The following is a 24,253-nucleotide window of genomic DNA, read 5'->3' on the forward strand; positions in this document are numbered from 1 at the left end:
TATTGGTTACCCTTTTCTTCCCTTTCCTTACGGTCTGTGGCTTGTAATCAGAGGAGACGAGAGCACATTGCAGAAAGCATACAGCATTACGTATAGCAAGGAATAAAAGACAGTTCCTTCATAACCATTCCAGGAGCTCTCAGAATTTCTGGCAGAAGGTTTTAGACGACTTTGAGCTCAACGTGGTCCCACACAATTACTTAATGACAACCCAGGCATAGGCTCAGATACACGCGCGATCTTCAGTCTTAATTCCAAAACGAAGTTACTCACCCTCTGCCTCCGATCAAGGCCTCAAAGCTCTCACAAAAGGAATATCTTCCTGGCCATGAGGACTGTATCCGTGCAAACATTCCCTTCTAGTTGTTAAGTGCTTCCCCTTCTGCCGGGCTTCCTCCGGGCGCACTCTGCAGCAGACAGGTGCTTGAGCCCAGGCTGCCTCCAGAGCCAAACCTGCCAGGAAAACCCAGCCAATCTCCAGGTGCATCCCCTCAAAGTGATTCCACATTAGTGCCTTCTCCTTCCCTTATCTCCAGCTCCACGCAGAGAATGTTCACTGCTTCTGTGGGGGGCTTTAGGGTAGAGACGAGTTAAAAGACAAACAAAAAATAAACCTAAAAATGGGTGGCAAGAACGGAGGAAAAAGACTTTTATAAACCCCCTGGAATTTGTTTTGAATGCTAATTAAGACCACCTTACCCTTGTGAATGCCTGTGAGGTCACAGCCCCACAGCAATTTGCACAAGTGCTGATAATTACTTGCAAATGCAATCAGCAGCCCCTTGAGCACCCTCAGCATCAGGTGCCAGTCCTTAGTTTTGAGACACCAACAACACAGCAGGAACCTGCAGAGGACTTCTCCATGGCATATAAACAGGATTTTAAACGAGTGATCATCACCTCAGCTCTTATAAATCTATAACATCCCTATAGTCATGCTTTATTGTCCTGACTTAATCCTCTAAATCATGTATCATCTTCCATGGATCTATTTCTGCACTCTTGGATTGGTAATTTATATCATCTTCCATGGATCTATTTCTGCAGCTCTAGGATTGTTAATTTGCCCTGCAGCACCTGGCTGTAGTCGGGACTTTAACAGCCAAAATGAACAAAGAAAGCTTCTGAGGATACTGGGCGATACTTTGTATTTCAGACTTCAGTAGGAACACATTGGTTTTAATGATGAATCTATTCCTGAGCCTCTTCCCTCAGGACTTTTTAATAAGTAGGTGATATCACATGACTGCCATCATCTTCAAATAGAAGTCATTATGCTGAGACCAATAAGCCACAAGGAGCAAATACTGGTATTTTTAAGATTATTAATGGAATCGAGGCCTGAAAATTGCAAGAGTCAGAGAGACACTTGTAGGAATAATGTAATCTCAATTAACAGCAACAGGTTTGTATAACTATATCTGAATATAGCAAGTGTCACTCATAAAGGAAAATGTCAGAATAATTTTTTTTAAAGTAATGGGAATAAATTGAGATGTAAAATCTGCCTGGAGGCTGGCATTTCGCCTATTCCCCCACCTTCTCTCTGCACCATACAGTGCAAGTCAGCTGAGCAGAGACAGAGTTAACAAGTCCTTGTCATGTAGTTCTGTGCTTCATATAATGTTTATTTGGCTATGTTCTACTTACCTTAAGAAATTATGTTTTCACAAACATAAACCAGTGCCTTTCTTGAATCATATTGGCATTTTAAGGTATAGTCACAACTCTAAATTTGTGTTGAAAGCACAGATTTGAAAAACATTGACCCATTTTCAAAAGGAACAGCCTAATCTTCCACACACTATAAATAACATTGTGTGCATCTGTGTCTATCCACATATACACACACAGTACATTGGCTACACCTGACAGAAGCTGCTAAAATATTTCATAGAATTTGACCCTTCCCATCAATCCCCCATCTTTCTGCAACAGAGTCCCAGGATAGTTTGGCAGATGCTCTCTCCCCCAAGCCCTGCTGCGATTGGCTGTGTAGGCACAGATACAAAAAGTGCCATTGAACTGATCCAAATCTCTGCCGCCAACCCTGCTCCATCCATTTGAACACTCCCTTGGCTGGGTGCTTCTCCTACTCCTGCTGCTGCCTCACCTTCAGGAGCCTTTCTGGACACTCGAGTCTTCACAGTCTCTGGAAAGTTTTGCCCATCCTAAACCATAGCTTTGTAATCGCTCCAGTGAAGCAGCTATGTCAAATAAATGTGTTTTACAAACAGTGGTGTTCATTTGATGCTGAGGTACCGCTACCACTCGAAATGCTAAACTCCAGTCAACCTTTATAATGCCTTTTTTTTTTCTTGGCAGCATTGCACATCCTTATGTAGCTACTGTGAATATTCAAATACTGTAATTGGAAATGATTTACTTTGTTTTGAATTAACTAAAATTCCATTGTTAAGCACAAATACTGCTTCACTAAATCATCAAGCTTTTAATAGGTCCACATGAGCAGGTTACCGAGCGTGTTAGGATTTATAATGCTCCTGGGGAGCTGACCACTGTATTATGCTTCCTGCTGCTAGGTAATATGCATGACACATTTCTGGACACTAATTCATTTATTTAATAGTAACAGTATGCAAAAACAGAGTTCAAAATGAGGCTGACAAAGAAGGTATAAAAGTTTTATTAATCCATAGCTAATCAAAGGCCAGGGGAAAGCATATAATGGTGGCATTTACAGACCATATCGAATGTGAATAAATTAAATTTTTGTTTCCTAAAATCTTACTAATAGGATGTATTCAGCTTGAAACATTTATACTTTTAATTACAGTGGCAGCCAATTTAGAGTAGGTATCTGGTTGTACTGCACTTAAAACTTTGAATCAAGGGTCTCCACAAATCCCCTCATCAGCTATTCTTTGAATCCGATTTGTTACTGTGTGCACTGTGTCCATGCTCAGAAATAATAACATTATTTACTTTCTCATTTAATTATACAGTGACAGATTACTTGTAGGGGGAAAGGTCACTGAGGGAAAGTATTGTCTTCCTGTGAGAGAAATCTCCCTGAAAGACTCAGCATCATGTACATACAATATAACTTGGCAGATCTATCCTTCATCTGTTTCTATACAAGAAAAAGTTGATAGAACTACTTATATGGAAACAGTCATTGCTTCAGGCAAAAGTTTTCATAGGATTATAACCTCATTTCCAACAAGTTATCAAGCACTCAGATTACTGCAGATTTTGTTTGAAAAAATATCTAATACTCATTTACTAATTAACATAAATAATAGATGACTCATAAATATGAAGAAAATGAAAAGGAAAATTAATAGAAAAATGAGATCATACTAATTTGATCCGTTTTCTGAAATACCCTTAAAATTTTAATTACTTTGATCCAAACCTTTCAGAAAGCAATCCAGGGAGACAATGATCCGATTAAGAAATGAGGGGGAGCACAATGCTTGTATAGAATATTTTTGATATCAGGATGTATTTTGATAACATTGTCATTACTTCCTGTTTTGCCCCACCATTTGGAGCTGGGAAAATAAAACATTTTGCTGGAAATACAAAATTATCCTCTTTAGTTTACTTCAGAAGAAAATGCACATGTGAAGTTTGTAGTTCCATGTCACTGAGAAGCCCTTAGCCAGCCAAGGAACTCTGCATTTCCCAAAGAATACAGCAATTCTATGCAAATGGAGCTGTCAGCTGCTTAAGTGAATGCACATCCCTCAGTGCTCTGCTGAATCACAGACTGAGTTTTTGCCACACACACAGAATATTTTTGAAGAGCTGGAAACAGAACTTGCAGTCTGTTGATGGCCAGCTCTGTATTTTAACTGTGGCTCTCCTGTAAGAATGATCTAAAGCCTTCCCAGAGAAGTAAAACTCTACAGAACTGTGCCATTTACTCTCATTGTGACATTAGATTTTAGTGTCTAATAAGGATCACTTTGTAAAATCTTCAGTCTTAATCTGTTCTTAACTGAGGCATGCTTGCTGCCAACTGAAGTTCTGCCTATATTTCTTATCAGATTTCTTCATCTAAAGAATATTAATCCTAATCTCAAAATAAATTAATCATTATTTGTGCCACCAAATAAGCACAAGTCCCTTGATAAAAGCTGCAGGCTAGAAGAGGTTATTTTCATTTTAAATTTTGGAGGCAAAGTAAAACTGGATTAAGACAGCAATCTTCATGTTCACGTTATAAACACTATTGCATTCAGAGCACAAGGCTGTGACAGAGTAGCAGCAGTCGCTGCAGGCAGTGCCAGGGAAAGCTCAGCAGATTCACAATGGTTTTGTCCAACATCCACATGCAACAGCAGTGAATGTTTGAGAGATCAAGTTATCTCTGCCTTAAATCCCCAATCATGTTAGCATACACTTCATAAACCAACTGGACAAGCAGACAACACGGAAAACCTAAAGGTTAAGTACACATTATTGACCTCAAGGACACTGTGTTCTACAGATCATTAAATAAGTTGTGCTTTCCTCTTTCAGCCAGTGCCCTGGGAACATTATTTAATATTTAGATGTTCTACCTATATTTGTGTGACACAAAATCAATACCTTTCCCCTAAACTCACTTGCTTAGATGATTCTCAGCTATTGGCTGCTGTTTAAACCACAATGATTCCACCCTTTGCACCACACCCCTCTATGTGGCCGTTCCTACATTTTCATGACAAATAGACACAGACAGGGAACTCCCCTTCCCTACATCTGGTACAGCCTTCTCAACACAAGGAACAGAGCACAGGTTGGAACAAGGCACTTTTTTGTTTATTGTTTTGCAGAGATAACTCTGCTATTTAAGTGGTGCAGATCTCACTCCCTGAGAACCATGCTGGTGCCAGACACCTCCCAGCAGGTGTCCTGTCCCTGCTTACTGCACTCCACCACTCCAGTCTCGGTCCTGGAGCTCTAAACTTGGGCTGAGGCTTACGCCATAGGATGCTTCTAGCATCCCTAAGCAGTGCATAATGCTAACAGGGGCAAAACACTGACAGCATCCCTCACTTCTCTTTGGTAGCTCCTTCTGAGGATTACTTAATGATTAGGACATTTCATCCTCAGCACTTCCACCTCAATCTTGTCCTTAACTCTTGACTGAAGCCTACATCAGGAATGTGGCCACGTGCCTGGATTGCCTAATGCCAAGGACAATATCCCACCAGCTGTTCTCAGGCTACTCTGGCAGCTCCTCTCAGTGTCATTCTTCCCCATTTCTCAGTTTACTTTTCCTTCTGGAAAGCCTGACCCCAATCCCAGCTCTAACCCTAGACTAAGACTGATGTGGTGGTACACACCGAGCTCGAGGTTGAGGGCTGCTGAAGGTGAGGGCAGTTCTCACTTCATGTTACCATTTATTTCTGTGCTCCTCTGTTGCTGTCATCTGCCCCAGTTTTCTGTTTCAGTTCTGACTCTGTGTCCTATAGCTCTTTGGGACCACAGTTCCTCTATTCCAGAAGAGAGCAGCCCATCTCAAACAGCTGCCAGCCTCACAGATACACAAGTAGTCATCAATAGGTGCCAGGTGGGAACCCAGAGCACCACGAACTGGGGCATACCCTTGGGATATTCAGCTACTGTTGTTTTTCCCAAATACTACAAGAGGCATGTGCTGAAAGGCTAGGGCTTCCTACTGAAATATGAAAACCTCAGGCACCATGTGTAATCCAATGATTATCCAATGTAGAGTAACCATTTGTACCCTGGGAAACAGTAACTGAACACAGAATTACAGCTGTGCATTTCTAGGACAAACCCAGATAACCAAGGAAATGGCACTAGTGGCTTTAATAAGTAGTTTATTACATCATGCTGTTGACTAACCCGTGGCCTGGGAAGAATAAGGATATCTGAGTAAGCTTAACAAAGGCTCAGCCAATTACTACATTTAAATGTCCAATAACCAAATGCAGGGTATTTCTAATCTAGTTCTGCTCCTGTGGGATTAGCTGTACTTTCAGTGAGATGTGTCATTTTGATGTCTGCAGAGGCCCCAGATACTCAGGGAGATTTTCATTGATATTTTAAAAATAAGTTGAAGCTGCTTATTTCTCAAATCCCCTCAGTTTCTATCAGACAGAAAATTGACAACACTGATTTGATGCCAAAAACAGGAAGACACTGAGATTAGCACTGAAACTACTTTGAGTCAGTACCTGGCTCTGGAGATTAACACGTGAAATCAAAAGCTCCCCTTGCAGCTCTGGTATGAATTGAATTGCCCAAATTCTTACTTTCAGATACAGACACAGCTGCTCCTGGAAAAGTGCACTTTATCTCCTGCAAAGGCAGGGCAGAGGGGGATGAGAAGCAGAGCAAACCTGAACAATATTCAGCATGTGGGAGATACACCCACATTTCTGACTCTTGAAAACTGCAAATGGAATCTGCACTGGAAACCATTTTTCAATTACCAGTTCCACTTCTCCCTTGAAAAGTTATGATTTACTTAATGATTTCTCTGCATACCAGCAAAGTTGTGTCACACTGTCAGGACTACCTGATTTCTCTTGTCGTTGTCAACTCTTGTTTGTAGATGTTCTTCTTGCTCCTGTGTGCACAGGCCAATCTCAAACAGTGATAGTATTAAACATATGAAGAGATTTCGAAGTTCAGCCCATGTCCTGCATCTTGAGGGAGGATCCAGATGATAAATAAGCTTGAACTTTAGAGCTCCATGAGTTCCAGTAACCCAAGTCTGAGCTGGCATGAGGTTTTTGTTGTGACACTTGGGAAAAACACTAAGGGACACTTTTCTCAGCAGCAGTTTGTCTACAGACTGCACATTTGGGCTCTTAAGGAGTCTGTATGTCAGAGCAACTTCTGTCCCAATCCATGACAGTCCATTGCCATTAGTGCACCATCAGTTTTTCATAAATTAATGAAAAACTTCAGTAGAAAAAACCAACCCAACCACAAATCCTCTAACCCACAAGCTGAATGTATCCTTTCTTCTTTGTAACCCTCCTGCACCTTCTATCTACACACTTTTCAGTTTTGTCCTTCCATTCACTCCCTCTGCATTTTCTTTTTTTAACTTCAATGCACTGTATTTATTCCTTATCATTTTTCATGGTCATCCTTATTAATCTGCTTTGGAAATTTACTTACACTGCTTATCCACTTTTTCACCCTTCACATCAAAATATCCCTTTTTCTACATCCTTTCTTTTCTTCTCACACAAGTCAGGGGGTTTTCCTTTGTTTGCTTTGTATTCCAAATTCCCTTTTGCACTCCTTTCCTCGACCTTCCTCCCATCTGACACCAAAAATCCTCTTGGAATTTCATGGGAGTTATAATTCAGCCATCTCCTGGTCCAACCATAGGCTGCTTTCTGAGCATATGGTCTGGTGTCAGTCACCCCCATTAACTGGGGTCCTCATTTCTCAGAGCTCTGTCATGAGCCAGACAAAATAGAGACTTTGCTACACACTGTGGGAGAAAGTCACATCCAATGAAGCTCTGTGAATCTTACAGTCACAGCATCATCATCCCAAGTCAGTATTTATTACCTTAGCCACTTACAGGTTAGGTCTGAAATTCCGCTGCTGGAAAAAGTGAAAATATTTTTCTCTTGTCCATGGAAACAGACAAAGTATTAGAAAGGTTATGACAAAAATTACCATTTCAAGCAAGTCAACAAATAATCAACAAGGCCAGAAACTATCAGTGTGTAACAATGAAAGTTGTTTCCATCCCAGGAATACCAGATGATCTAGTAATTGTCTCTAGGGATTGTTTCTCTTCAAAATAAACCCTAAAAGCCACTGGATAGTGATCTAAGAATGGTTATAAATTGCACTCGGTGATCCATGGCCATTTACACAGATATCCTGTCAGCATTGACAGCAAGATGATAAGCCAGTTTTTTGGTCCACTCAAAAAGATTGCACTTCAAATGAATTAGCAGTTTTATTAATTTATATTAAAGGGCATTCCTTTGCTCAGCTCCAGCTGCAGTGACACCTCTGCTAGGTGTCAGGTATCATTTTATACTTCCAAATGAAAATTGTTTCTTACGGCTACTGACAGATTCCTGCATTTACTTGGTGTTAGATACAACGCTACCAGATACACTGTCCCAGGTCAGGTTTTGTTCCACAGAACTGTGCAACTGTATTACTTGGCAGCATATAATTTAATTAGTCTGTATCTATTATCTTGTAGTAAAATCAGTGTGTGTGTACTTGATCTCCTATGTTTCTGTACCACATACCAGGAATAACCACTGGAACTATGTTACTGAATAAGTTCCCAAGTTATGAATATTACACCTTAAATGGACTTCAATACTTGAAACAAGTCAAATACAGAGACATTTGTAAAATATTGATGAGGGCTGTTATAGATGCATAGTATAATATTGGCTTTTTGCAAGTATGGAGATGAATGCTATATGTATAATGTGAAAATAGTTTTGCTGTAATAGTCGATATAATATGTTTCAACTGTCTGCTTAGTTAGGATAACATTCAATGAACAGATAATGGGGACCCTGCTGATTATCAACACTCACTCTGTGGAAAGAGTGAGCCAAGGCCCAAATTTAAAGGTGATAAGAAGAGAATTAAAGTCACAAGCCAAGAAACATGCATGCTCTAAAAAGGTGGGCCCAAGGAGTGGCCATGCTGAACAGTTCCTGGAAAAGGCAAACTGGTTATTAGAAAAGTTTGAATATGCATAAAGTCTATGAATGTGCATCAAGTTGATGCAATAGAAATGGTCTATAAAGGGTGTTTCCAAAACACCAGGTGTGCTCTTGGCAGAGTGCCAAACACCCAGCCGTTTTAACCCTTTGCTTTATTGTCTTTTTCTCCTATTGTCCTTTTTTATTAAACCCTTTAAAATTTCCCAGGAAAGTGAACATCATTTTTCACAAGGACCAAAGATTCAGCTGAGGCGCCAGGTCTGTATACACACAAAGAACAGAGGTGTGTCCCTGAAGAGTCCTTTTGTTTTCTGAGGCACTGATTTCCTCAGAGTGGGGTTCTCCCTGTCACACCGGGCTGGAGCTGATCTGGCTCTATCATTTTGGCCTGCAACAGGAGCGGGTCACACCCCAGGAGCAGGATAACCCCAGGTGCCACTAGAGTATTCACTTTGGGGCTTTTTGCTGTCAGTCTGCGCTCTGAGGAGACAAGGATGAGAGGGAGGTCTTTTGCATGGGATAACAGAGGATTTACTGCTCTGAGGAATCTTGGAGGCAAAAGTCAGAAAATGCGAGAGTGCAACAGCTGAAATAGGGAGGCGGTTCAAAGGGAGGGTACAAAGCATCAGCTAATCACAGATATCCTGGGGAGGGTGAAAGGCAGGGTTCACAGAATCATTATCCAATGAGGGAGGTGGGGGGAAAGTTGGGTCTAATCAAGTGATGAAATTTAGGGAATTTCCAAGGTGAAATTCCAAGCATGCGGTGGGCCTAAGACAGATGGACAGGACACTCAGGGTAGATTGACAGCATGTGGTGGGAGGGTCTCATTTGGACCAAACCATCAACTTAGGCAATAAGAGAACACCCCATTAACAAGAAGCACACTGTGACATCTCCCCACAGGTTCTGTGCGTGCCTTTCTAAGACTTGTTAGAGCACATCCAGAATCCTAGGACTTCTTTCTGTTAGGTGATGGGTATCATTAGTAACAGAAGCTTCAATCATGAAGACGCCATTTCACTGAATATTCATTTCTCATAGTAGTCATTAACTTTCCAAAGTGCACTGTGTCACATTGCCAAGAAAATGCAGCCTTCCCTAAGGACCTTGGCATCTGAATAGACACATGACAAAATGACAAAAGACAAAACAGACGGAGGAAGTGAAGTGCAAAATGCAAGATATAAATACAAGATTTTCAGTTATCTTAAAGGCATCGTGTTGGTCTGGTTTTCACATCCATTTCTGCTGTTGCTTCTGCCTAGGTAAGCATGGTGAGGAGCTGTGGCCTGTGATGTTACATCAGTCGATCTGTGGACATTTCCAGAGAATCTGGTAAATTACTTTTCTGTCTAGATTGCTCAATACTTTCGGTTTTAGAGGACATCTATGACCTCACTTTCCAAAAGTTCTCACACCTCCATTGTGTGTAGATGGCCTTTGATAAGCAGCCCTGCAGGTGGTGAAGTGCCCTTCCTTTGTCTCATGAAATCCCATTCGGTTCTGGCTGAGAGATAAACAACTCAATGTACCCCTTGACAAATCGGGGAGAAAACACCACTCCCTACTCAACCAGGGACTTCTGGCATCTACCACTCCCTTACCCTAGGCCAAAGATAAAAGCAGCAGGATCCTCAGCTTGTTTGGGGAGAGGGCAGAGGATAAGGAGAGAAACTTTTGTTTTCAGTCTCATGTTTCCAGTCCACCTCCCCAAGAATTCTTACTCTTCCACTCAGTTCTCTTTGTCATCTCCTCATTCTCTTTTCTCCCTTCTCTGGGCTCAGCTGCCCACAGGAGGAAGGGTTTGCTGTGTCTCAGTTGCAGTCTCTTAGTGAGGGTACTAAGCTGCAGTTCTGTTCAGCCCCATGCCCATTGCACACTCCAGAAAATAACCAAGATTTCCAGATTGCCTCCAGATTTATTGTGCAGGACTTCCAGCTAGACTGCCAGTTCCAGAGAGCAAAGAAAGATTAAAAGATCACCTTAGGGAAGTCACAAACAGAAAGTGGTGACACAGGCAAGAAAATCCAGAGGCACACCACAGTTTCCTTGGAGAACACCTCTGCACAGCACCTGCAGGTCAGGTCAGGAGTCCTCAGTTCCACGTTCCTTTGCCACAAAGAGCTGTGAAACCCCAATATAGTAATAATAATAAAGTTTCTACCGTGTTGGCTGGTTCACATGGAATATAAAAGACAACCTGTTTTGCTAGTCTGAAAACTCAAGGTGTGCAGATCTATACAATAAATTTAAACGAATTGCTACTGTCCAAACGAATATCAATTTAGTTTCACATTATTTTACCTTTTATTGTGGCTTATTTACTTGCATTTTAATTGGGAAATCTTTTAAAGCAGCTTAATTGCAAAGTTAAGCCCAGAAAAGCTGCCTTGACATCTCTAATTTGGCCCCTTGTGACTACACACCGCAAGGTAAAGAAACAAGAGAGAACTGCAGAAATCACTATGACTGCATTTCAGTGCTGAAGCTTTTGATTTCAGTAGATGCAACATTAGTGACAACAAAGCAAAGCAAAAATCCTTTTCTCAACCTAACTGCAAACACACCTTCTGTGCCCCCAGACATCTGATCTACTTTGTCAGAGCTGTTTCAATTAGATCTGCAACTTCAGGAGTATCCCTGCTGGCCTGTCAGGGCTGGCTCAGGGCTGACAGCACAGCCTCAGAACTGGGTGCAGAGGCTCACACTGCTGTGGTATCAGCCCATGGGTGAGAGGCCTTTGCCTTTCCTTCTATCACAGGCAAAATGAGCATCACTCGTTTTTAACATTATTGCACACACTTTTATGGCCTGATTTCTGCACTGTAGCAAGCTTTAGCGACTGAGGATAAAAACCCCTAGATTATTAACTGGGTTTTGTCTTATTTCACCCACTGCCTGCACAGATACTTAAACTTCTCTTATTTGACTCCATGGACATAACTTCAGGCACTTTTTAACAGCCTTCTAGCAAAGATTTTTGTGGGTTTTTGTGTGGATTTTTGTGGTGGAGAAAAAATATTTTCCCTCATGAATAAAAGTTACGGTTTAATGTTATGAAGCATTTCTAGGGAAACATCCACAGTATTGCAGCTGATGCACCCTTAACACAACAAAAGAATAGAAAACAAATATTAATCCATACCTCAACTTCAAAAGGACTTTGAATCGGGCAGCCCATGACATTCAATTTGTCTTCATCCTCTATGAAGTGGCAAGAAATTAAACAGGAGACTGTGAAACAATTGCATGCCTATCACAAAGTGAATGTGGGAAAATTCCAGGTGATTTTGTGCCCTGTACATTCTTACCTAGATATGATCAATGATGTTAATTTTGTTCACATACCTGAAAAGCACAGGGACTCCAGCTCTGTGAAAGAAGGGTTCACATTAAAGCAATCTGCTCCCATCTCACTCTTTCCACCACTCACCTCAATTTGTTCCTCATTAAAACCCATGTCCTGCTCCCTTTGTAGTACCTCCAAACCACTCAGAGATCTGCTTAATTCTACCTCCCCAGGCTCCATCCTCATCTCTCAGACCATAGTAACTTCTGCCCAGGTCTTTCACAGAAACCTGCTGAGACTCTGATGTGTCTCTCTTCTCAGTTCCTCTTTCCCTTTTCATAATGGCTACTCATGGATACTTGTGACCTTTCAAAGAATCTGCCTTTTTGTTCTTCTTACTGCCAATACAATCAGCTGGCTCTAATCTCTGTCTCATCAGAACTTAGGGCTGCTGCCTGCAGAGGCCAACAGCAAAGCCTTGCAAGGATTTCTCACGGAGTTCAGAGACACTTGTTAGGAGGTCAGGTGCTCTTTCACACAAAGAAAAAACACTCAACCTCAGTTCTGAAAAAAAAAGTCAAAAAAATGCACCAGGAAATGTCTGGATGAAAAACATACCCAAAAGCAATAGTACTAAGTAGGAAATATTATCCAGATATGGCCTTCCTGAGGCATCCTTCCCTTTCTGGGCAAATTCCATGGAAGTCTAAGCTCAGCAAGGTCACTGAAATGCTTTGCCTGGCTCCTGTAAGGGGGTCAGTGAAGCAGTTCCACAATGCTAGATTGAAATATGTGCCTGCAACACCACACCTGGATGATTCAGAGACCTGAAATGCACGAATCCCACAAAGACCCATCCTTAAGCATAAGCTCTAAATTGTAATTTTATACCAGCCTCTTTTCCACCTGTTTTCTCTTTGCACTGAAATTCCACCCTCTCAACTGTGAGCAGTGAATCTTCCTTTAAAACATGGCAATATTTATTGACTGTATTCTTTGTTCACATCTGTCAGACATGGGAAGTCACCACTGCTTTACAAGACTATCAGTTTTAAGTAATGCCATTCATCACAAAATGGAATAGTGTGAGCAACATTTCCTCAACTGCAATGAATTATACAAGGGTCAGCAAGCTGGAGTCGCGGTTGGCAACACAAACATTGGCCTCAGGTAGCAAACCCATCTTTGCAGCTGTTCTCATCCATATGGGCTCAATGAACTGCAGAGAGTACAGGCCTTTGCTTATTGAGAGTATCTGCTGGAACTATTTCATCTAACCAGCATCATAAAACAACTCTGAAGTAAGGTGAATGCTATTCATCTAAAGCTTGTCTGGTAGCCAACTGCTGACAGAGGGGGAAATAGAGATGGCAAAGCAGCAGATATGGTTGGGAAATGCAGGAGTTCCTGGATTCCAAAATGCAGGGATTAAAACCACAAGAAATGGAAAAAATGTACCTGTGGTTCACAGGCATCTGGTCACCCCAACAGTGCTCAGCTTCCTGACAAACCATTTCCAGGATCCCTCTGTGTGTTTTCTCACCGGTTTTCTCATGCCCTTCTAATGGACATGCTGTTAAGCAGACTTGTTTGGCAGCCATACAATTAGCCCTATTTTTGCTCTGAAACAGAAGATTTTGTTTATGCACATGGTTTTGCAAGTAAGATTATTCTGTGATTAAATGCAGACATTTTACCAGAGGACTCATCACTTTTACACAGCACACACAAGGCTGGTGTCCCTAATAGTGTCTCTCTGCCTTCTGAATGCCCCAGCATTCACTAAGATTTTACTTCTAATAATGGGCCCTGCAATAAATTTGTTTTTCTCAAAGACACTATTAACACCACATCGCTTTCCTCAGCCTTGTTTCCCTCTTCACTTCCATCAGTATAATCAGATTCTTAGCAGTTATCTATTTAAAATTGTGATTGTGTGAACAATTGACCAAGAATGGCAGAAGTCCTTACTGAATTGGTAACAGTTAATTGCAAAAATACTTCAAAACTGTCTCAGACTGAAAAAGGATCAGATTTTAAAGACAAGGCCTTTAACAGAAGTTGCTTCTATATACAAGAGGCCTAAAGATGCTTGAATTTTCTTTCCTAATGACATTCAACCTAATAAAATTAATTCCAAGTTAAGCACTCCCAAGAAAAGAAGAAAAGCTTGTAATAGAAATATCAAAGCCTTAGATATCAGTCTAACAGCAATCATTTTTGAGTAACACCATTCACTCAGTTTGCTATGGCCCACAAGCTGTAGCATTGTAAACTGTTCACTCAAAAAAACAGGATCTTTGAGAGACATTGTCTTGCCAGTTCAGGATTAGGCTAAGACAGCCAGGTGAGTATCCCAGCTAAAGGATAACAGCCCCATAAATTGTCGCATTATTAAATAAGCAAATCCCCTCAAATATGGATCTAGTGTACTGATGGCACTAAATGACTACATTAAAGGATGTCTTCATGACCACACATGTATAAAATTTCATTCTTTTAGATGTTATCTGAGATTAATTAAATTATGTAAATATATGTTAACAATAATTCATAATATTTTAATAAAATCTTTTTATTTCTCTTGACTTCTTAGAAGTGCAGTCCCAGGTGTCCTTAGGGTGGTGCCTGTTTTGTTTTTACACTTTAAGGACACACAAGGTTATACACTTCATAAGCAAGGAAGCACAACTATTGATATATAATGCAGATAATGATGCTGGGCATCCTTTGTCTGGTATCATTCCCAGTTTTTGCTGGGAGCGCTGTTCATCAACAAAGTGACTTAGTATCAAGAAAGGGGATTCACATTTTTCAAGTTGTCTGCCAGATAGCTATTCTGGGAAAGAAAAAAGTATTTTGATTTTCTTTTTTTCCCCCTCTGGTGGAAGATTAAACAGTGAAGGTGTCTTTACTGTTGACAGATTTTGTATTAGCAAATGCAATCATATCTGCCTAAGACTCCTGCCTTAAGTGAACTTACTCACTGGAAAGTACATCCCCAGAGACATTGCTCTCCACGTGGTCCCCCTGCTTGTTCAGGCTGTGAAAGTTCATCAAGTTTAAGGTGACCTTTTCTTTAAAATAAATTTTTTTAAAAAATTAAAAATTAATAAAGGATAATGATAATTATAATAATAATGTAGCTGGATAGGAGTTACACAAGAGATATTTTTATAGTGCTGCCAGTTTCATCATCATCAGGATTTTGGCACAGGTGTGAGGTGATCCTGTGTCCTGGAAGACAAAAAGTTTCCCCACAGCAAAGCAGCTCAAAGAAGCCCATCTGTGACACAACTCTGGTTTCCAGGCTGTGCAGAGCAGCCTCTCTGGAGCTTTTGGGCTCTTCCCCCAGTGCTGAACACAAACCACGATTTCACTCTGGGATATCACGGATACCTCAAGGTCCCACCCTGAGATCAGATTTCCTTTGGGTATTTTCCCTCCACCCTGGCTCCCTGCCTGTGCCATGTGCAGAGCTGATTGTTCGCTCTGCTGGATTCTGGCCACTGAACAACCTCACTGGTCACAAAGCTTTGCAGAGAACAATCCCCAAATGATTCCACACCCACAAATTAATAATCCTCACTCTAAATCTGACCATAGAGAAAATACATTTGATTAACATAATTCCCTAATATCAGACCAGACATGATTAAGACAATTAATTTTAGTGTTGCTATATGTTAATACATCCCAAGGTCCCTTCTTCTCTGCCTGTTTACTCTGTCCTCCTCTCCCTTTGCTAGAGGTTCTCGTGATAAAGCACTTTTCACTCTAACAAGGTTTCTCTTTAGAATAGCACCCTTAAATTATTTAAATACTCATCTGGTAAACAACACAGTATTTTTAGCAATAAAGTAAAAAAACATGTTGCTTTCTGAACCAGTCCCAAGGGAAATGTTGGATTATACAAACTGGTTTATTTCTTAGTTGATAGAAGGTGTGCTCAAGGAACTCTGAGCATCAGTACATTATGATTAAAACCAAACTGTTAAATTTCTAATTCTTGGAGAAAAGAAATGTCTACAAAAGCCCCCTGCAGTAACTGTTACACACACACACAAAGTTGATGAGAAATGCAGAAAGCTCTTGCCAAAAATAAGACAGTACCTTAAGCATCTGCATAATATTCCTTTACATTCTGCAGATGAAGAAGGAAAAAAGCCTAACCCCTTACAAAAGTGACTGAGAACCATTCCCATTTTTACCAGTGTTACCAAGGCAAAAACTGCCACTGTTCAGCTGCCACATAGCTCACTCACCTCTGGAGCAGGATGCACCTCTGAAGGTTCCTCGGATGCACAGGACAGCATCCTATGGTGAAGGACCATCCCCCCACAAACAGCAGCCAAACACATGTAAGGCTGTCATTATAAGGAAAAGGGGAAGACAGAAAATAACCTGCCTGTGCATAAATTCTTGCCAAGACTTTGCTCATAAATGATTAATATTCCACGTCGCAGCAGTGACCCTGCTGCCATCCTGTGATCCCTGAGCTGGAGGATGTGGTTCTCCAAGTGAGACCTCAAGTATCAAAGCTGAGCAGCACCAAGGCTCCCCTGCTCTGTTCCTGTGGCATCCAGAGCTGTCTGCCTGGTTCCCCACATCCTCCATATGCAATATGCCCTTCTGTCCCACTGAAGCCTGCAGGAAATTTCTGTGTGAAGAAGAGAAATTGTCTTTTTTCCCCAAAAGTATCTTCTGACTGGGCACAGAACACTTCAGAGGTTGCAGAAATTAGACATGGGAGGGCAGGTACACATGAAGAGACAAAAGGGCCATTTACCAGTTTACTACAGCCATAAACACCCCACAAAGACACTATTTCTGCATGAAAAGAAATCAGTTCCTGCTCTCCGAGTCAGTAGGCTCAGTGTAGGCATAAGTTCACTACTGAGGTAGTTGATTTAAGACCCTTTGCTGTGATGGCAGTGTTGGTAAAAGCTTTAACCATAGTTTTTATGATGCTATTAAGTTTTAGTCATTTGTGGGTTTTGCAGTATATGAATACTATAGATATCACCTTAATTAAAAGGTCTTGTCATCTTTTGCAATTAAAAAGAGAAAATGTACTCTCCTATGAATAGCCAGGAACAAATTGAGCAAGCTGCATTATACACGCTAAGTACACAGCAATTTTGTGCCCCTTCCTGTACCACATCTATTCTCCAGCATTCAGTACTCTTTAATAATCCTGTTACAATGTTTTATGTTTAATTGACTTCTGAAGTACCAGTGCCACGGCGTCTCTGAGCATTAATGATAACCAAGTTAAACAAAGTTCTGCTTTGCAAATGCACACAAACTTTACCTGCACAGCACTGAACTGCTGCATCTCAGTATTGTCATGTACAATCACTCACTAAAAGAGGCATTCTTTTCTTCAGAAGAAAATATCTAATGGATAATCAGACAGCCTTTTCCCAAAGAGTATGTAATAAGATAAATATCACTTTAAATAGCTTTAATACCCACACAACTATTTAGTTGGACAGCATATGCACATGAAGTAAATCATTCACATGGCATTCACAGCCGAAACATGAAAGTGCACTTCCACAGCTACCTACAAGGGATCCCAGCAGATGGTTACCAGCATGTGTCCACTCTTGTCAGCTGCAAATACATTCACCTTCATCAGACTGGCTCATTATTTCAGTTTTGACTCCAACTCAAGGTCTTTCAAGATAATGAAGCAGCAAGAGATTGGCTGCCTTGAGCTTTGTGCCCAGAGCAGCTCTTCCTTCAGGATCCACTAGTAACTTTAGACCATGAGCAAAGTATATCCTACATCCATCTGCAACTACACCCTTAATGCTCCAGGGCATTTATATTGACAGGGCAGCAAGAAATCCAGGCACATCTCCCTGGGCCAGATAGAAAGGATTTGCTCAGGATTTGCTCTAGGCTACAGAGTCATTAATATTTATGGTGATTTTTGACAGACATTCCTATAGGTCCATGCATCATAACTCTTGTGTATGGATCATAAAGAAACTGAACGTACCCTCATTCAGAAGTCACATACAATTCTCATGTTCATTACTATTTGCAAAATACACCAATTCCACTGATGTCAAATGTACCAGAACCTCCTGTCCTTGGGCCTATTTTTAAAGTTATGTAACTCCACTGGAAAACTCATCCTTTAAAGGTGCTAGGTAAGTTAGGCTCAAAAGAATGTTATCTCCAAAGTCTTTACCATCTGACAGTCAGTTTCCACATGAAAATGCAAAGTTGACATAAGTATGGAAACCATTTTTTCCCTTCTGTCTTGCAAATAAGGTAGAGTCTTCTGTTTTGGAGAGCTGATACCTACCACCATCCAAACAAGTAACACAGTGGACTTCAGATTGGTACAAGACAGCTATAACTTGGGTGCAGAGAGCTTACCCACAGCTGAACAGACCATGCTCCCACCTCTCCACCAGGGAAACGATTCTCCTCCCCATCATGCTCCCCCTCGGTGCTTTGACGCGCACAGGAGTTCCCCACACAGCTGCTCTAGCTTCTGGGAAGATCACAATCTACATAGAGGATCCTGGCTTGCTGCCTTGTCTCTGAAGTGCCCAGTGCTCCCCTACAGAAGGAAACTCCAAAGCTGCTCCTTGAAAGGAGCTTTTCCTCTTACATCCATGCCAACGGCCACCTTTGGGGCTTCGAGGCCTGCAAGCGCCTGTTTTCTGGCTGCTCTGAGCCTGCAGCTTCTCCTTTGAAGTGCAGCAGCCTTTGGGGAGCATCCTGGGGCATTTCTGAGCTGCACAGGCAAGCAACAACTGCTGCAGCTTAGACAAGCATATGCTCCAGAGGAAGAGGCACATTCTGGATGAGGGATGAGCAAAGTTTTGATCACAGATAAAGTAAAGGAGAAAGGTTTTCAAAGGAACTGGAGAAATACTAAGGATACAGGAGGATTCAAAGCAGAAAACTGCAATCATCTTGGTTGTGATAGTGTAAACTAAGTATAAACGAATCAATAATCCAACTGACAAGCTATTGATGGTCAGAATAAGAACCCTTAGGCATGGCTCCAAGACCCACATGGACAGGAGCCCAAGCAGCAGCGAGCAGCCAGGGCAATGCCAGGAGCATCCCATCTATTGAGCAAGGGTGATCACAACACACACTGTCCTCACAACACACACTGTCCTGGCAGCACCCTCGGGGCTAATGACACCTCTGGATAGGAGGCTGCTGCCATGACTGGCCTTCAGAGTGCAAAACAATAACCCAAGGTTACTGTATGTTGAAATGACAGATGAATGTGTATTGCTATGCAAACTCTTATCAATTCCTGACAGTGCTCCCCACCCTCTAAGCAGACACAGCTGTAACAGATGTGTAGCACCCAATCCCTGCTAAGGGCTGTTTGGAACACAGGCACCAAGAATTGCATCTTTGAGCTGTGGGCATGAGACAGAGGGACGGATGTTCTCACATGCCTTGGAAGCTGGCACTGTTGAAATCAATGACATCAGGACAGAGTTAGAACAAAAGATAAAAGCACTCCCAAACCTGCAAGCTGCAATGAACTGACTTGAGAAGAAATACACAACAGTCATCAGTAAGAGAACCTGCCCCTCCTTCAGCACTGATGAAGCAAGCATGTCTCATTCACAGGCTGCAAGCAGCTGCAGAGCTCTGCCAGCTGTTTGAATGCCCACTGACAACAGGTACAGACACAGAGAGGCTGCTCTTAAACCTCCAGTCACCCCAGGACAGAACCAAGGCAGAAAGTTTAAATATAGATGAACAGCTCATAACTTTACTTGTAAGAGTGCTGCACACAGGGGAGGTTGAGCCAGCTGCTACAACAGTCTCTTAGTAGGGCTCCTGTCCATTAAAGAAAGAATAATTCACAGGAAGTGCCTTCAGAGTGGATCAAAGCACAAAGAAGAGATAAAATTATAATTTTGAAAAAGATATACACAAAAACCACATTTGGGCAACTGTGGATTGGTAAGCTCTGTTTCCTCCCCACCCTCCAGCTGAGCTGCAGCACCTATCATGCAGCATGAATACCACTCAGGTACTAACTATGCCACCTTCTGTACAAGTCTGGGTAAATATACACTGCTACATGAGATACAAATAGAAACACATTAATAAAAACAAACAATCAAAACAAGCAAACAAACAACAACAAAACCAACCCACAAAACTGCAGAGTATTCCTGAATTTTACTGACCAACACCACTAATTTGTGCCCCTCACTCCTGGTTTAAAGCATGACATATTCTGTAACAACCTTTAAGTAACAATGCAGAAAGAAAGGCTGCTGCATCACTTCCTATTTTACTGTTAAGTATTCTAGGCCACTTTTGTCCCATCATTTTTCCTGAGTGAACTGCATCCAGCATTCAGATGCACAACTCTTTCTTTTGAATTAGCGTGTGATCTATAATCCTTTACAGATCCAGCCATGTAAGCCAAAACTAAAGGGAAAAAAAAGGAAATAAACCAACAGAGAGAAAAAGTAAGTAAGAAACTACTTGGCTTGAAACCTGCAGGGTGATGCCCAAGCTGCACAGGCTGTTCTCATTATCGAGCTCCGTTACTGACCCCTGCGTATGAGCAGGTTCATTGCCTTCCTTTCTGGAGTATGCTGCCTGCTTGTGAACTTGAGATGCTGAGAGACTTTATGAACAGAGCTGTTGTTTTATTTACTCTCAATTAATCATGCTCAACTGTAAACAAAGTGTCTGTTTTAGTTCTGTTGACAATTATCCACTTGTCAACATCTCCCTCAAGTACCTTCAGCATCTGGCAACAGCACAAAACTGCTACATCAAAATGAACATTTTGTCTCAATAAAAAGATAGACGTGTGGCAGGGTTTCATCTGTTTTCTAGCCCATCAACAGTCAGGCTGTATTGTCACTGATGCAACCAGACAGTGGTGTCTATTCCTTTGGAATATTTATTTACAAGGGGGGAGGGAAGCCAAATTTTGTTTTTATTAGTAAGGCAGACTCACAGAAGAAAAAAGGACCCCCACACTTCCCCACAAAGGCAGAAGCCAGCCCTTCCTGCAGCCTGCCTGGTGCCTCCTGTTCTGCTGGGGCAGGTCCTGTCCCAGCTTCACCAGTCACCTTGCCAAAAGCTGCAGAGTAGGACTTGTTTATTTTGTGGTGTTCAGCAAATCCCAGTGTAAATGGAGACAGCTTACTGGTGTCTCCCCAGATATTTTTACTGTGATACCTTTCCACTACCTGTTACATGACCTGGGCTTTTTTCGGTCCCTGAGGCTCCCATACTGGTTTGAATTTTGCCATTTTTAGCTTGAAACATAAAATTATTCCCATCAGCTGAAAATCCTTCTTGAATTTTAACACACCCTCCCTTGTGCTTAAACTGAAAGCTACAAAGTAAATGCAAACAGCCTGGCACCTTTTTGGGTACAGTCAGGTAGAAACTGGACACTCCTTTTATTCTGAGGGGGAAGAAAGAATCTTGTCAGGTGAGGAGGTCCCAGGGTGCTGGACCTGTAAGAAAACATCCTCTCATGCCTCCAAGGCACCAAAACTGGGTGCCACGGCTCTGGCTAGCTAGAATTGTTAATATTATTTGAATTTTGATCCCACTAGCAAAATTACAGGAAAATCTGGCTAACTCCACTGGAAAACACCCCAACCCAGTGCCTGAAAAATCACAGAAGTGATGTTTCTTTCCCGAATAAAACCCTCAGGGCTGCGGGGGAGGGCAGGATGCTCCACGGAGCGGAGCGGGCAGTGCAGAGAAGCGCATCCCTGTCTCGGGCCGTACCGTGCTCCGGGCGGCTCCGGGCCGCTCTCGGCGGGGCCGCCGTGCCCTGCCACTCGTTAATCAATCTCCGCTGTGTAATTGATTCTAATGAGCGCGGCCGGCTGGCTCCGCGCTAACGACCGCCCCAAGTTGGCGGCGGCTCCGGGCGCGCCCCCCGCCCGCAGCGGCCGGCCCGGCCGGACCAGCAGGCTCCCCTTTAACCTCCTCCTTCTCCCTCCACAATTAATTGAGATATCTTTTATACTTGATGTGTTGTAAAATTAATGTCTAATTTATGTAATTAGTCAATTAACTGTAATTCTAGCATATGGTGCCAAATGCCCAGAAGGTGTTCTTGTTTCCCAGGTACTTATTTTGATGTCATGAAATGCAGCTAATTAATTTTACATGCATATTAATTTCGGATCTATTTAGCGGCTCCCTTTGTGAAGGCAGATTTAATATTTGTCTTTCTAACCTTTTTGGGCAAATTCCGCGCTCGGTGTTGAAATGGAGGTGACTTTTAAAACACATTTCCATCGGTTTCCCTTTCCTCTGCGGAGCCTTTGCTGACACCGGGTCGATCCCTCCTGTGTGAAGATGCACGAGGGCTGATTATCTATAGCTTCCCGCACATCTATAACTGTCGCAAGATACGGCTATTGAATTTAAATCCGATTAATATTTAATATTAAACATTTCTGAGGGAATTTTTGTTTGTTTTTTGCAAAGCACAATATCCCACGGACATTTTTTTTAAATAGTTGCTCTTAATACAATGCTCCTTGGAAAAATTACGAGAATTGAAATATTGCCTAATTAGAAAGTGAGAGTAATCCTGATCGCTGGCTGCTGACGTTCTCAGTTCTGAGCGAGCTGAGAAAGTGCGAGCCCGCTGCCAGCGCTCCCTGCGCTTGGCTGCTCCCCAGCAAAGCATTCAGGTTACTGTCTCTGTCGGAAAGCCACCGCGTTAGATTTTGTCCTCAGTACTAGGAAAGATGAGATTATGCCTCTTCTTTCTGCAGGTTTTTTCTTTTTTTTTCCTGCGCAGAGATTAAGGGGTAAATTGCATCGTGAGCTTTCCCACTCCCCAGATGCTGAGGAAAGATTTAAGTAGAAAAAGAGATGAAACTCGAAGTCTACGCTTCAAATTCCCAGCGATACCCTTTCTCCCTTTGCTGCAGCAGCACTAATTGCCGCATTACACTTATCTCTGGGGTGAGGGGAGATAAAAATGCACCTGGCAGAGGGGCGGGGGTGCTGCCGCTGCCCGCTCCCCGCCGGCCCCGGGGAAACGCTTTCCTGGCGAGGGGCGGGCGGCGCTTGGCTCTTTGGGGCGTCTACGCCAGTGCTGTGGCGTCACGAAACTTTTTATGCCACTTTCTAGATAAATTAATGAGCAATTTAATTAATAAAATCAGAGAGTAGCGTAAGTGCTATGATAATGAAGTTAAATGAGCGCGCAGTAAAATATTCACTAATCCAGCACATTGGCAAATGCCCCCTTAATTCTGCTTAGCACTAAAAGGGTTTTGAGTACCATAATGAGATTCCTCTGTCTGCTAATTAATTGACACTCTCCTGAATATTCATATGTGCTAGCACCAATACGTTCCTAATTGCACCGTGGAATGGATCTCAGAGGAAAGTAAATCGCCATAGACTTAATTAAAATAATGTATGCCAGATCCAGCTCGCTGAAGACGAGACATTTGCCATCAAGCGGTGTAAGAAAGTGGCACCTGGTTTGTAGCGAAAAATGAGGAGAAAATCTTTATCCCTCCCAAGGTGAAGTCAGCAGGGGTTTAGATGCGCCAGGCTTTTCAGGCTGAAGATCTGAGAGAGCTTCGCCTTCACCCAGCGCTGCCGGTGCGAGCCGGTGCGGAGTGAAGCTCGCTCGGCAGCTCGGAGCGGGGGGAGAGGGCTTCGCACGGCGAGGTGGGAGAAATCTGGTCAGGGATGCCCTCTACAGAGGCGTTCGGGGAAAAGCGTTCGTCTCCGGCGAGGGAGGGGAGGAGGGGGAGGCAGGGAAGGAGGGAGGGAGCAGCCGCATTTGTAAACTTTTCCTTGAGGGGAATCCGGCGCCTTTGAAGCTCGGTCTCCGAATGGATTGTTCTTTGTACCTCCAGACTAATACTGTGAGCTAATATTGTACATTTAAATTGTTCTGCTGTTAAAAGCGTGGCGAGTTGCGCTGAGAGATGAGCTCTGGCCGCGGCCTCCATCCCGTGCCCGGTGGCTGCGGGCAGGCAGCGCCCGGACCCGCGCATCCCCCGCTCTCACTGAAAAACAGATGGGAAGCGCTTTGCTGAGTCTTTTCCTTCCCTACCAGCTCAGGAAACGAAAAGGAAAATTGGTTTCTTGGAAAAGACAGCTTTTAAAAAAATCACCACAGGTTAGAAACTAAAAAGAGTTTATTTGAAGACATACAAATGCATATTTATTATACACATGTAGGCATTAACAATGTAAATTACACCGCCAGCGCTTGCTGGTTGTTTATTCATTAGATCTTTAGAAAATCTACATTGCCTGCAGATAGCGGGATGATAATGTGAAATAC

At 42.4% G+C, this 24,253-nt stretch overlaps 2 long non-coding RNA genes across 3 annotated transcripts in view; one reads left to right on the top strand and one right to left on the bottom strand.

Annotated features, from left to right (window-relative positions):
• LOC147650726 (uncharacterized) overlaps positions 1 to 626 on the bottom strand; it is a 38,053-nt gene extending 37,427 nt beyond the window's left edge. Inside the window, exon 1 of one of the 2 annotated variants that reach the window (XR_015275854.1) lies at positions 274 to 626. This is a non-coding gene — a long non-coding RNA (uncharacterized LOC147650726). The remainder of the gene's footprint in view (positions 1 to 273) is intronic. The other variant, XR_015275855.1, reaches the window with a different exon arrangement.
• LOC147650725 (uncharacterized) overlaps positions 1 to 20,774 on the top strand; it is a 99,670-nt gene extending 78,896 nt beyond the window's left edge. Inside the window, exons 2-3 of the long non-coding RNA XR_015275856.1 lie at positions 9,920 to 9,989; positions 16,094 to 20,774. This is a non-coding gene — a long non-coding RNA (uncharacterized LOC147650725). The remainder of the gene's footprint in view (positions 1 to 9,919; positions 9,990 to 16,093) is intronic.
• Positions 20,775 to 24,253: the final 3,479 nt, after the last annotated feature.

This window comes from Cyanistes caeruleus, chromosome 13 (genome assembly GCF_971803275.1).
Source record: "Cyanistes caeruleus chromosome 13, bCyaCae1.hap1.1, whole genome shotgun sequence".
Taxonomy (NCBI): Eukaryota; Metazoa; Chordata; class Aves; order Passeriformes; family Paridae; genus Cyanistes; species Cyanistes caeruleus.